The following is a 12934-nucleotide window of genomic DNA, read 5'->3' on the forward strand; positions in this document are numbered from 1 at the left end:
TGTCGAGGAGCCGTTTCCTTGGAAGACGACGGATTAGCACCCTCGCATCGCAATAATGAAGAAGGTATCGGGATGTATCGGACCATGCAACGCTCTGCCATTGCGGCAACGTCTAGTGCTCATTTTAGTCGTAGTGCCGATGTCGTGGTGTTAACATTTGAACATGCATGGGTCGTCGGCTGTGGAGGCCCATCGTTAGGATTGTTCGGTGCAGTGTGTGTTCTCTGTCCAGTATTAAAGTCTGACGTTAGTTCTGCCACAGTTCGGCACCTGTCCACTTTCACGAATCTGCTCAGCCTACTACACCCGATATCTGCCCAACCCCACGATGTCCGGATGTGGTTTCACCTAGGCTTCGCCACGTGTTGAATACAATCACTACAGCACTTCTCGAACATCCGGCAAGACGTGGAGCTTCCGAAATGCTCGTGCCGAGTTTCCAGGCTATCACTATCTGCCCTCGGTGAAACTCACACAGATCGTGCTCCTTTCCCGTTCTGCGCCCTCATTGATACTACATACACTGTGCGTTTGTCTGATTAGCAGACATTCCTGGCCATGTGACGCTGCTATCGCCTGAGCTGGTTTGTATCGATAATAGGTCGGTGGTCACCATGTACTGGCTGATCAATGTGGAAGAGAGAAAAGGAGAAGAGATACCTTGTACCAGCAGTACCCTCCGCCGCTTCCGGAGCATAGCCGTCCGAAAGCAGGAGGTGTCGGTATAATTTAGTCGTGGGCGGGATGGCGATTTTGTCGCGGTCGCGGAGGCGGAGGCGGCGCTCCCCAGTCCCCACCGCGGCGCGTCTTTCACCTTTTACCTGCCCCCTCCTCCTCCCCCTTTCGCTTTCCGTGACTGAGTCGTGGTCTCGAAGGCAGACAGTTGCGCTCCGCGCGTCGCCTTGCGCAGTGAAAGCCTAACGGTAGCTGCGGTGTTGGGTGCTGCTCTGCTTATGCAATTCTAGCCATGGCGAGTCGGCGACTGCCAGCCACCTGCGGGAGCCCTCGGTCCTTCTGACACGCCGTTCCCTTCGAGTGATTCTTCTCGCTGGCGCCGGGAGACGCAATTTCGAGAGCGACAAGGTAGGTACAGGCTGTGGCTGTCGCTTACGAGCGCCAGTAATGTACTAGCTTGGAACTGGCAACATAAGCGAAGCCCTCGCGATCGGTAACTGTTTCATTTGGAAAGCTCGCTCGGCTTCTGGCACACGCAATATTGTACTCGCATAGCTCGTGGCCAGAAAGCTGAAGGCAAACCGGCGATCCGATCCGTCTTTCTTTTTCTTTCGGAGCTCGTAAAATTTACTCGCGTTTTTTTCCACATTGAGTCTGACGTGCTATAAAGAAAATACTGGTGAGTACCACACTAAAGTCTCTACTTCGTCCCTAAACTTCAATTTACTCTTTTCGCTTAACGTATGTATGGAGATATATATTCTAAAATAATTTAAGTTTTTAGGTTTTATGACAATAATAACATTGTATGCCATATCTCTTTTACAACAATATGACAGTTTAGCCTTAGTAACTCAGATATGCAGAAATAAAGGATCGCTTAAATTGTTTGCCTTTCTTTTGTTCAGGCCCGTTCATTCAATACGTTAAATAAACACCAAACGAAAGTGACAGATATACGATCGTATCGGGCTTTCACCGTACCTCTCTTTCACCACGTTAAAAGATATAAAACAATACAAATTAAAATTTTACATACGTTCTTTCCAACGCAGTACTGAAGGAAACAAACACAGATTGATGCCCTAATTTCACACGAGTAAAACGAAATGTTTATTGTTTGTGTGCGAAATAGTTATATAGCCCTGAAATGGTTTTCGAGAAACGCTGATTGTGTAATCTTAGCTTTCCGAATCTCAAATAATAGAGATTGGTAAGCGCTGCGGATGCACATAACGCGTGCGTCTGCATCCACGTTGTCGTTGAGCCAAATAATTTGTGTTGAGCTGTCTACGTATTATAGTGGCCTTGCTCAGGATTCTTGCAGGTGCGGAGAAAGCTGCTACGCTAACCACACTACGGTCAGTAGACACAAGTCTCTGGCAGTCATATTCAAGATGCGTTTTGCATTATTTGGTGCTGTAGTGCGTTACTCATTTTTATGTCTCTGCTTTACCTACGCCGTCACGTTTCCTGTTCAACAACGTCAGAACTCTCTGGTGCATGTTTCAGAAAATCATGTTAATGACCATACTGTGCTACATGAAACCTCTGCAGTCCATTGTATTTCTCTGAGTACAGATGACAGTGACAAACGTAGTTTTCAGTGAAAAATGAGGTTAATGGCAATACCTAGAGAGAGAGAGAGAGAAAAAAAAAGGACATAAGATTTGAAGAATATTTTGTTAACATCAAAGTCTTGAAAGATGGAGCACCACCTTAGTTGGATAAGATTACTGCGCGACAAACACCGATTTCTGGAGTCATCCGAAATTCGACAAAAATGTTTCACGATGACAGTAAGTCGATTTACAGCATGATCCTCCATTTTACGAATGTGGTGTTTCAACCAATTTTGTTGAATGAAGTTATTTAGCTGAAATTACGGAGCTCTCATGCGGAGGAGGTACACAGAATTTACAAATGTTCTTAATCTTGTATCGATCCTCGGGAAGGCATACTTAATGAATATTTAGAAGTGCGATGAAGTGCTCTCTTTGTAGCGTATCGTCAGATTGTTTTTCTTGCTGTGGGAACTATTTTCGATGAGTCTTCCGAGGGAAGCTCTTCGACATACACGTTCACTGGGACTCTGTTCAAAAAATTCTTTTCTGCACTGTAGTGGATTTATGCTTCTTCAGATAAACTTTACATCTTCGAGTTAAATTTCGTTTGGTTAGTAATTAATTAAATTCGTGCACTTGAATGTTGGCAACAAATTTACATATGAAAAAGGACGATCTAGTCCAGTCGCAAGAAGGAAATACAGATACATTATAATTACGTTTATAGCAAATTTTTCTGAGCCACAGCTAAGTTTTATTACTGTTACCGCTTTCAGAACTCCACAATAATGAATATTCTTGTTTACAATACTTTCAGAATCTAGAATTTTCCCATTTTGTCCGCCCCGATAGCTCAGTGATCAGCGCGGTGGAAATCACGCTACAGGGCCCGGGTTCGATTCCCGGCTGAGTTAGAGGTTTTTTCCGCTCAAGCACTGAGTGTTGTGTTGTCCTCATTATCATTTCATCATCATCAGTGGAAGGCAACGGGAGACCACCACTGGAATCACTCCCCAAGACGCTCTCTGACGAGGCTTCCCCCACGACAAGACCTGCCGTAAGGCAGAACACAAAGTTTAAGTACTTATGATTTTCAATCACTTTGTATAGATGTTATATCTGTAAGGTTTAGAGACACACTGAGAAGTTGTGCAGACCTCTTATGACAATGCAACATTATGGGGTGGGACACGCTGCTCCCACAAAGCAGACGCGGAGTGCTGTTGCTTGCTGGCGGCCCATTGGGACTCAGCGCAAAGGTCCAAAGCAGAAGGGCCTTCATCCACAAGACTAATGCTTGAGTGTGTCTCTGTGTTCTCTCGTAGCTCCAACAAGCCGTGCTGTAAACGTTCACAGAACAAAGCAGCAAATGTTTATATCCTACAGCGAAATTTCATGTCGCCAATATCTTCTTCCCAGTACCGGCAGCCGGCGGGTGTTGCGGGCAGTAGGCTAGAACCCCGGCTCTAGTAGGCGTCTAGTTTTTGCACTCTATCTCACCCAGACAAATCGTATAGTGTGGTGCTCAGTGATTTCCATATGTTTACATACATCACAGCATCTAGCCAACAGCCGAAAAGAGATGCTGCACAGTCTGCATGTATGGCCTTGTGTGCAGATGCTCGATTTTGCTCTGTCTGTCAACGGGTTCTTTCTTTTTTATTCATAATGCCGATTTATTCTTTTAACTATTTTTCAGTGGGTTCTTTTATTCTGTGAAGCTTTTTGTATGTTGTAACTTTTGTTTCTGTCAAACGAAGAGTCTTTGGCCAATTCCGGATGTCTGGTTTTATTCACGTATGTTGTAGCTGGTTTTCACGATAATATTCTTAACTGTAGTCTATCTCCTCCAAGGTAATTACGTCTTTATAGCACAGTAATGATCATAATAATAATAATAATATTAATAATAATAATAGAAAGAAGAAGCAGAAGAAGAAGGTGGAGGAGTAAGGAACGAATCAAGAAAAGGGAGAGTACGGATTACCAGCTCAAGTGACCATTGCAGGTTCAACTAATATCTAACGTGAATCATCATTAGCGATGTAAGCTTGTAAAGTAAACTGGATGTTCAGTAATCATCGTTTGGTTCTGAAATTCTAACAGCAACCGTGCTTGCATAAATTATGGGAATTCAGGTCCTTGTATGTTGCCAACAGTTGTTCTTTTTGATGCTAAAACACCTGTTTATTAGGTTAACCGAATAATTGCACACTCACGTTTGTGAAAACTGTGGTACCTAGAGACAGTCACCTACGACAATCAGTTATCCGTAGATGAATAAAACTGTAATAATGGATTAAGACAGCAAACAGATGTGGTGCACGTGAGCCAAGCAGTGGCCACTGATGCGTCCATGTTACGTCGAGCTTTCTGAGAGAAAAGCCTCAAACTAAGCTACATCGTGGAACCAACATGAAACTGCCTGCCGATGTTACATAGTAAGTTCGAACGGAGAAAAATGTTCGTGTTGGTCATTTCGTGACATTTTGGTCAGTGCAAGGTATATTGCGTTTAAATGCGACACAACTTGCGCGTGATCAAAATCGAATTTCGGAAACCTGTTTTCGTTATCGAGATAACATCTTACGCATGAATGCAGTTTGCAAGTCCAATCAAATATCAGTTTTCAGTGTTTCAGTTGCTCTATATGAATGGTGTCTTCAAATACGTAGTTACAATTTCATCAGCGCGATGAGGTGAGGTTATCAGTAACTTCTTAATATTTCCATACGACAGATCTCAATGAGCTCTTAAGAATAAAAAGGAGATTTCTCAAGAATTTTTTTTTTAAAATTCTTATCAGCTGCAGTTAATGCGTGCGAAACTGTTTGGTTACACCCACCTGGATCACGTGCGTTGCCGAAAACAGTGGGAAGTGATTATTAGTGAATCATTATTGTATTCCAACATTTTGGAGTCTCGGAATGACAAGAATATTTTCGAGACATTCCTGCTGCTGCGTACAGGATTAACGTCACCAGTAACCATTGTGTGCGGCAGGCTGAAAGAAAGAGTGGCTACATAGTTTACAAGTTAACCACAAGTGTAGATGGATGACACACTACAAATCCCATAGTCCAGGGTTCGATTCCCAGTCCGTCCTAGAATTTTTTTCAATTCTTATTACTTTTCTCACCTCTTGAAATTATTTGTTAATATGAAAAATACCGAGATGCTCCACGGTTTGCAGTCTACGTTAAACTGTAGGCCCGCCAATAGCTGGTTGTTTAAGTCAGTTTAAAGATCGGGAAGAGTCGTAGAGATAGCACCCGCAACAGGATCATGCCTAATAAAGCACTATGGTGTTTAAACTAGCCTTTGGGTTGACCACATCTTTACGTTTCGCCTTGTGCGAGATACAGAGCTGTTGACAAGCAGTTAGATTTTGTTAATTCAACAAATATACCAGCACGTATCTTTCCATCTGATAGCACTATCTCTTCAACCGAATAAAGGAAATGTCTAATTTATCGGTCATTCAAACACTTCTTCTTTTCCTTCACGCAACAAAACGTCACTTCCTTCACTTTAACCAACATTTTACAAAACAGTTAGCCACCTGATACCCAGTCGCGATTCAAATGCTGTAGAACGTTTACATGGAGCACAACACGACTATGAGAGCTGAAATACAGCTCGAGCTAAGCACTTTCAGGATAGATTTTGGACTATTTGGACAGCCAATAATCCATCTCCGTAGCTTACTGCCACAAGGAGGACCCTGGTTCTGTTCCTGGCACTGCTAAGGAGCACTCATCCTTGTGAAGCAAACTGAAGAGCTGCCTGAATTGGATGTAGCGGCTTCTGGAAAGCTGACAACGTCTGGGAGAGCGGTGTGCTGACACCATGTCCCTCTGTACTGCACCCAAATGACCCCACTGGCAGAAGATAACACAGCGGTCGATCAGTATCTGATTATCATCAGGGCCGGAATGTCGAGTTTGTTAAAAGAAAAGAAAACATGACCAACGAGAGGAGGTATTGGGAAACCGGTGTGCGGACTGTGCACACGGTGTGGAACCAATAAATAGACGAGTGTCGCATGCAGGCACTGGAACATGCCACGTAGCCACCGCAAACGATAGCCGCCATCATATCCGCACATCTTTACAGGGGGTACTCCTCTCCCAATCTTCGACGAAGGCTTAGCCCTACGTACTGCTCCTTGCGTCGTCAGGTGTCAGTTTCAGTTATTCTTTCCTTCTCCGAATGTCCTTTCTTGTGAGCATCTGAAAAAGAAAAACGGAAGAAAATCTACATTAGAATGTTACAGCACCATGTTATTCCGCCAGCAGGTGTGGCTCTATACCCTGGTGCTCAGGTTGTGCATTTGTCGGTTATGCGACGTTCTACATTTCTCGTAGAAACCACTTGCTGATCGACCAAACCTCTCCCGCAGGTAAGGTATTTCGCCTACCTGATGAGGTTCCGCCTTCGGAAAGTAGCGACATAAGTCCAAACGGAGTTTGAGAGCACGATTTTCAGACGGTCGATATGGGTGTCGGCTGACTTTCCACACTACAAAATTGGGTGCAGTAACGTCTTACCGATAACAACTTTGACAATGAGGTCTTATGGGAGTGCGGACGTCAGGTTTAACAGCAAATATAGCTAGCGTAGCTGCCTCACAGCTTTTCCCCTCAGTTCTTCGACGTGTTGGTACCACGTAAGACGCCTGTAGAGGATGATACGCAGGTACTTGGTCATCTTCCCTATTGTACAGCTCCGCCTAGTACGCCTAATTGCATCAAGTCCACGGGAGTTGGAAGTATCGCTACGAGGAATGCTTGGCTCTTCGTTGCATTGAAGGCCAATCTCCATTTGGGATCCCATGATCCCAGGTCGTCTCAGGTGGTCTGAAGTCTCCGCTGCATAAGCTGAAAACTCGTCGTGCGTGTGTATAGCGCCGTGTCATCGGCCTGCAGGGCGAGCTACAAGAGTGGCCACGATGGCAAATCCGATTTATACAGAGTATACAACGAGGGACTGAGTTCCGAACCTTGTGGGACTCCCACCAGAATCCAGCGTCCTGTGGACAGGCCGTCCGTTGCCCTGACAGGGGAGGTTTTCTCTTCTGAGTAGGATTTCAATAAACCCATCTGCGAGGCTGGAATCCTATGCACAATGATTCTGTACAACAGGCCCTTCCTCTGTACGCAGTTGAATACACTCGATACATCCAGAAACGCTAACCCGAAGTATTCCCGTCGCTCGAGTGTCTCTTTCACTTCTTCGATGAGTCTCAGAAGCTGATGGACTGTGGCATTTCTTCTTCTCAGGGAGTAGGCGAACAGCTTCCACATGGCGCTTGTGTACAGCCTCTCGAAAACCTTCGACACTGCAGGTCGATAATTCTTCAGGGGGCGAAGATCACTACCAGCCTAAGGTATTGCTACTACCTCGACGTGCTTCCTCACTGTTGGAAAGATTCCGGTTTGAATGATGCTATTGCACCCACAATCTAATGCGCTACAAGATGTTCTGGCATCTTCGGCAGCATCAGGTTCGTTAACAGGTCAGAACCACCAACTTTCTTTTTGCCTGAAGTTGCACCTGTACTTCGTCTGCTGTGACAATATCGATAACCCAGCCAAGAATATTGGTAGGAGCTCGGCCACCTGCTGGATACGGTCGTCAGTGTCTGGAACGTCGATAGGCGTGAAATTTTCTGCAGATGCGTGGTCCATAGCGTTAGCTTTGACACCGGACTCGCAGACCACCACATCGCCCACCTGGAGGGGCGGGATTTTCTGCTTATGACGAGGTGAGGAGATTGTGGTCTTTCACGCCGAGTCGTCGTCCAGACAGAGAGTGGCTGGATCCCTGGCTCGCTGAGGCTTGCCTGCCTCAATCAGGTCTGCTCTCGGGCTTGGCTTCCCTTACCTGGCGTTGAGGCAGTGCTTCCTCAGGCCTACCTTGCTTTACCATCAAGGTGCTTGAACAGCAGACGACGCGTCCGTTGTGTTGTCTTCTGGCCATCTGGCGGTACACTGCGACACGTGCTGCCCTCTAAACATTGCCCAAGAGACGTGAACCGGTCCTCAGCTAAGGGTGTAACAGATCGTGCAGCTTAGTCCGCTGTACTCGACACTGGATATGGACATGCCTGCGTCGACTGTTCGACGCCCTCTGTTGCGAACTGGATTTGTGGCAAAAACACCACTCGCTTAACTGTCACGTAGACGCGTCCTTTGTAGGTTGATCGTTGTGTTTTCCAAGTAACACTTCAATCTGTCCCACAGTGATAGCAGTATTATTCTTACATTCTACAGTGCCAACCGCAATCTACCAACCTGCACAGCTGTGCGGCATTGTGACAAGATGAAACGTGTGATGATTTGAGACACAGAATGGTACACCGTATGATATCAACTTCTGACTATTTTGGGTACTAAGAACCTCAACCATTGCATCTCAGAGGTTTTAGAGCTCGTTGTACTGCTCCACTTTCACGTGACTTCACATACCATACTTTAGCAGAACAATGCTCGGCCACGTTTGACAAAGAAATCATAAACCTTCTTCGATGAACGACAGGTTCAACTGCTTCCCTGTCATGCGCTTTCGCCAGAATGTCACCCATCTAAAACATGTCTTCTAACAGCCACTGTTCATGTTTTGTGAAATAATTTGATTTCTGTAGAGGGAAATTTCTCAAGAACTCATATGAGCCCTCTGATTGCATGCCACAACGCTTAGAAGGAGATCATGTACTGTACTGTAATCATTATCACTTGTGTGTTATCATTACCTCACCAATGCTATAAAGTGCATTTCAATTATATGTTTAGTTCTTGGTGTTGCAATTTTCACAAACGCTAATACATGACTGTGGCGTATAAGGAGAAATAAAAAGTTAAATTAAATTTGCTGTTCGCAAAACTGGACGTTGTTCTGATAGGAAATGAAGAACGTAATAACAATTATAGAAAATTATTGTAGTTATAAACCTGCCTGATTGTTTTTCTCTGAGGAATTTAATTTTTGGTGTTTACCTTTGTTTTCTAAAGTAATTGAATGGACATATTATTTTCTGCTACGAAAAAGTATCAGAAAATGACCAACAAATGCCATTAGTCATCGAAATTTAGTACCTTCATTTAGCTTCATTGACAAAGGATCGACTACTGTATTCATTTAGCTTCAGTATATAGTATACTAAAACAGTTAAACAAATAAGTTATAAGACTGTATTAAATATACAGCTAATAAACAAACAAAAACGAGTTTTTAGACGACATAAAGCTAGGCTTTCTTCGATGAACGACAGGTTCCTCTTATAAGGTCCCTAGCTGAGCCTGATAGGTCTAGGAGACATTGTGGGAGATATGCTGCAGTTTGCGTTTCGCCACAATCACACCCATTGTTGCTATCAGCTGGAAGCAGTCCTTATTTTATTAAGTTGTCTTTGGTTCTAGCCGCTCGCAACCTGATTCGGTCACTAGATCTGCATGTCCTGATTCGTCCTCCACGCCGCCAACTAGCCTCCCGTCTCAAGGTGTAGCAAAAACGCACAGTTAAATTTTGTTCCTTCACTCTTTTGAGTATGGTCTTGACTTCACAGGCAGTTGTAAAACGCTCTTTCCAGATTTAAGTCGCTACTTTTCTGTTTGCTTCCCCTAGATGTGGTACGCTTTTGTATATTAGATGTCTGCTGCGATATTTTTCCGAATATCTGACGGGGCTATTGGAACTGTATACAGGGTGTAACAGAAAGGTACAGCCAAACTTCCAAGGAACATCCCCCACTCACAGAGGAGGAAAGTATGTTATATGGACATGGGTCCAGAAACGCTTTATTTTCACGTTAAAGCTCCGTTTCTACATATGGTGCGGATCAGTAGATTCTCATGTAGCACTCTCCAGACAGTCATGTGATCACCATTACTTGTTGCAGTTAATTGTCGTGCGCTGATACCAGGGTTGTCGTCAACCGCATAAAGAAGCTGAGGTGCCCTCGTCCTTCTAGCCGTCCCCCAGTCTCGAGTAGTAGGCTGAATCGTCCCACGCTCCCTAAGACGTCGATCAGTTACTTCATACGTCCTCCTTTCCGCGCATCGTCTTTCTCGAAATCTCTTCCCCCACACAAACGTTGATCACTATGGCCATCATCACCTTCTAATTCGTGCAGCAAACGGGCGTCTGCCAAATCCTCATTTGAGTACACTTCCATAGCACTGCACCAGAAACTAAGTACCAGACGAACATTAAACAGTTGATGCTACGTGCTTGATTCTAGTAGAGCAATGAAGTTAGACGCATGTCAGAACATCCAATGGAATTAGTCACATGTCAATATTGCATTCGCTCAAATGGAACAACAAACACTGGCGCTGAACCTACGAATTACAACTTGTTTTACATTCTGAACAAACGCAACCAAGAGAGCACTTCGAACATTTTATGTAAGGAAATGTTTCTTGTAATTTTGGTATGTTCTGTTCTGTGCATTTCCCACGATTAATGTGATTATGAACAGAAGTAGAAAATGAGCTGTAACAGGGAAATAACGCGTTTCCGAGACCATGTCCGGAAACTCCAGGTATGTATTGTTTTGCTCACGATTTATTGCAGTAGTATAATTTGCGGTCATCAGGCCTGGGTGAGGGTTGGTTAACAGAGAGAACATGCTTCACGAAAGATCTGACTGGTTTGCCTAAAACGAAAACACGGGGCTCTTTACGAATATTAATGTTTCTCAAATTTGGTGTAAAATGACGCTGTGAAAAGGATAACAGTGCATACTATTTTATTTCCTGTACTGAGTTCGTAAGTAACAAACCTCACAGAATCGACCATTCTAGGTATTAACAGTTAAATTTTTATTCCATTTTCACAATGAAGTTTGCCGTTGTTGTACTATTTATCAATAGTAATTTATCACGTTATAACTGTCAACGGTAGAATTATAACTTTTCAATTATTGTTGTTCCGCCAACGGATGCAACTGACTAAAAATGACGATACTGTTTTGTCTATTGATTTCGTGTGCAATTGCGCACAGCCTCCGCGAATAAACGTAATTATTGTTCAGTATTGCCGAAGCAATCGACGGGAAACTCCAAGATCATATTTCTTGCTATTAGGAAACCGTTCAAAATTAAAATAATTTTTTGGTGCTACTCAGCTGCACGCGAAACCCAAACGGCTCGCACCTCACATTCTGGCGCGTGGCCGCTAGCGCTTTGGGCAGTGTTGAATGTAACAGCAATACAATACAGTACCCCTGCCGGGAAAAGGAGGGCTCAGCGAAAAAGCGATGATTCGTATTGTTATCGATAGTAGTACCCCATACAACCCATGGCAAGCAAAACCATCTCCTTAGAGTGGGAAGACAGGATGGAATTAACATCCCGTTGACTACGATGTCGTTGTAGATGGGTCATAGACACAGCTGGGGATTCCTGGAAAATTAATTGACCAAGACCTGTCTATGGCACAATCATCATGATGTGGCAGAGGAAGAACACTTAAAGCCTAAATGAAGATAGTTTCTCTAAATCAATTCAGGAAAATGTCGGCGTGTTTCCTGCGGAAAGGTAGCAGCTGATTTTCTCGTCTAATCGGAGCTTGTCCCCGGTCTTCTATGAGTGGAAAAGACGTTAAACGCTGCTTCCGCTTTCTTCCTTTCATAGTCCCCACGATCTATTGGAAGCTGGACAACCTGTGGATTCGTCACTGTTAACCACACGTTCCAGTAACAAGTCTTCGAAATTGCAAACAGAGCATTAAATGGCGACGTTAACCGCAGCTGCTCCGTTCGATTTCCCTGCCTCTGAGGAGCTGTCGTTGCCGGCTTACTTTATTTAGAAATTGACACGGTCGATTAGACGTGGATTTTAGCTCAACACTTCCTCATAAAGTCGTCAGACGCCATATGGATTCTCATTCAGAACTATCGAATCGTACTGGTAGACTTAGTGTAACTTTAGAGCTTTTTCCATCTTTGTAAAAGCGAATGCTGAGCAGATTTACCTTACAATGTCAGCATATAGTTTATGACGAGACTTCATTTATTTCGTTACAGGAGTTCCTTATCTCTTTTGGCCACAATCTCGATGTTCTTGTAAGTGAAAAACGCTTTTTTTTGTAGCACAGGAAAGGTATCGCCACGACAAGAAAAAATTTAAAAAATAAAAAAACAACCGAAATGATAGCGATGAATGGCTGATAACTTGTTAACTAAAAGGTCACCATGACAAATACAAACACAACAACCGGTCGCAGACCATTACACAACCAATGAAAATCTGGGAAATGTAGAGAAGTAACACATTTTGTTGCTGAGCAAAAGAAAAGGAAATTCACTGCAGACGTGCAATGTTCTGCAAAGTCCTAGATGGGTTCTCATGAATCCCGGTCCCTGGACTCGAATGTGATAGTATTTCAGCACTCTACCAGTTTTTTATGTTGTTCTTTAGTTTTGATAATTGTCACCATTTCGCCAGCTGCAGCTTGTTGATACGTCTACATACGGTTTCAGTGTCGATACATTCAGATGAACGCACCGTTAACATTGAAACAGTAGGAGAGACCGGGGCACGTTTATGTGGATTTCTTTTTTTAGATTTATCGTGTTTAAAATTATTTAGTCTTATAGAACTGGTGTTAAAGTATAACTTGGTATGTACTTGTATACTTCCAACTCAACATTACACGTAAGAGTGCACAATAATTTTATATATGCTCAA

The 12934-nt window shown here is 43.8% G+C and overlaps 1 protein-coding gene across 1 annotated transcript in view; it reads left to right on the top strand.

Annotated features, from left to right (window-relative positions):
- The first annotated feature begins 896 nt into the window (after positions 1 to 896).
- LOC126298614 (uncharacterized) overlaps positions 897 to 12934 on the top strand; it is a 421534-nt gene continuing 409496 nt past the window's right edge. Inside the window, 1 exon segment of the mRNA XM_049990020.1 lies at positions 897 to 1083. The gene's annotated coding sequence lies outside the window, so the exon portion shown is untranslated.

The sequence above is a fragment of the Schistocerca gregaria genome, chromosome X (genome assembly GCF_023897955.1).
Source record: "Schistocerca gregaria isolate iqSchGreg1 chromosome X, iqSchGreg1.2, whole genome shotgun sequence".
NCBI classification, from domain to species: Eukaryota; Metazoa; Arthropoda; class Insecta; order Orthoptera; family Acrididae; genus Schistocerca; species Schistocerca gregaria.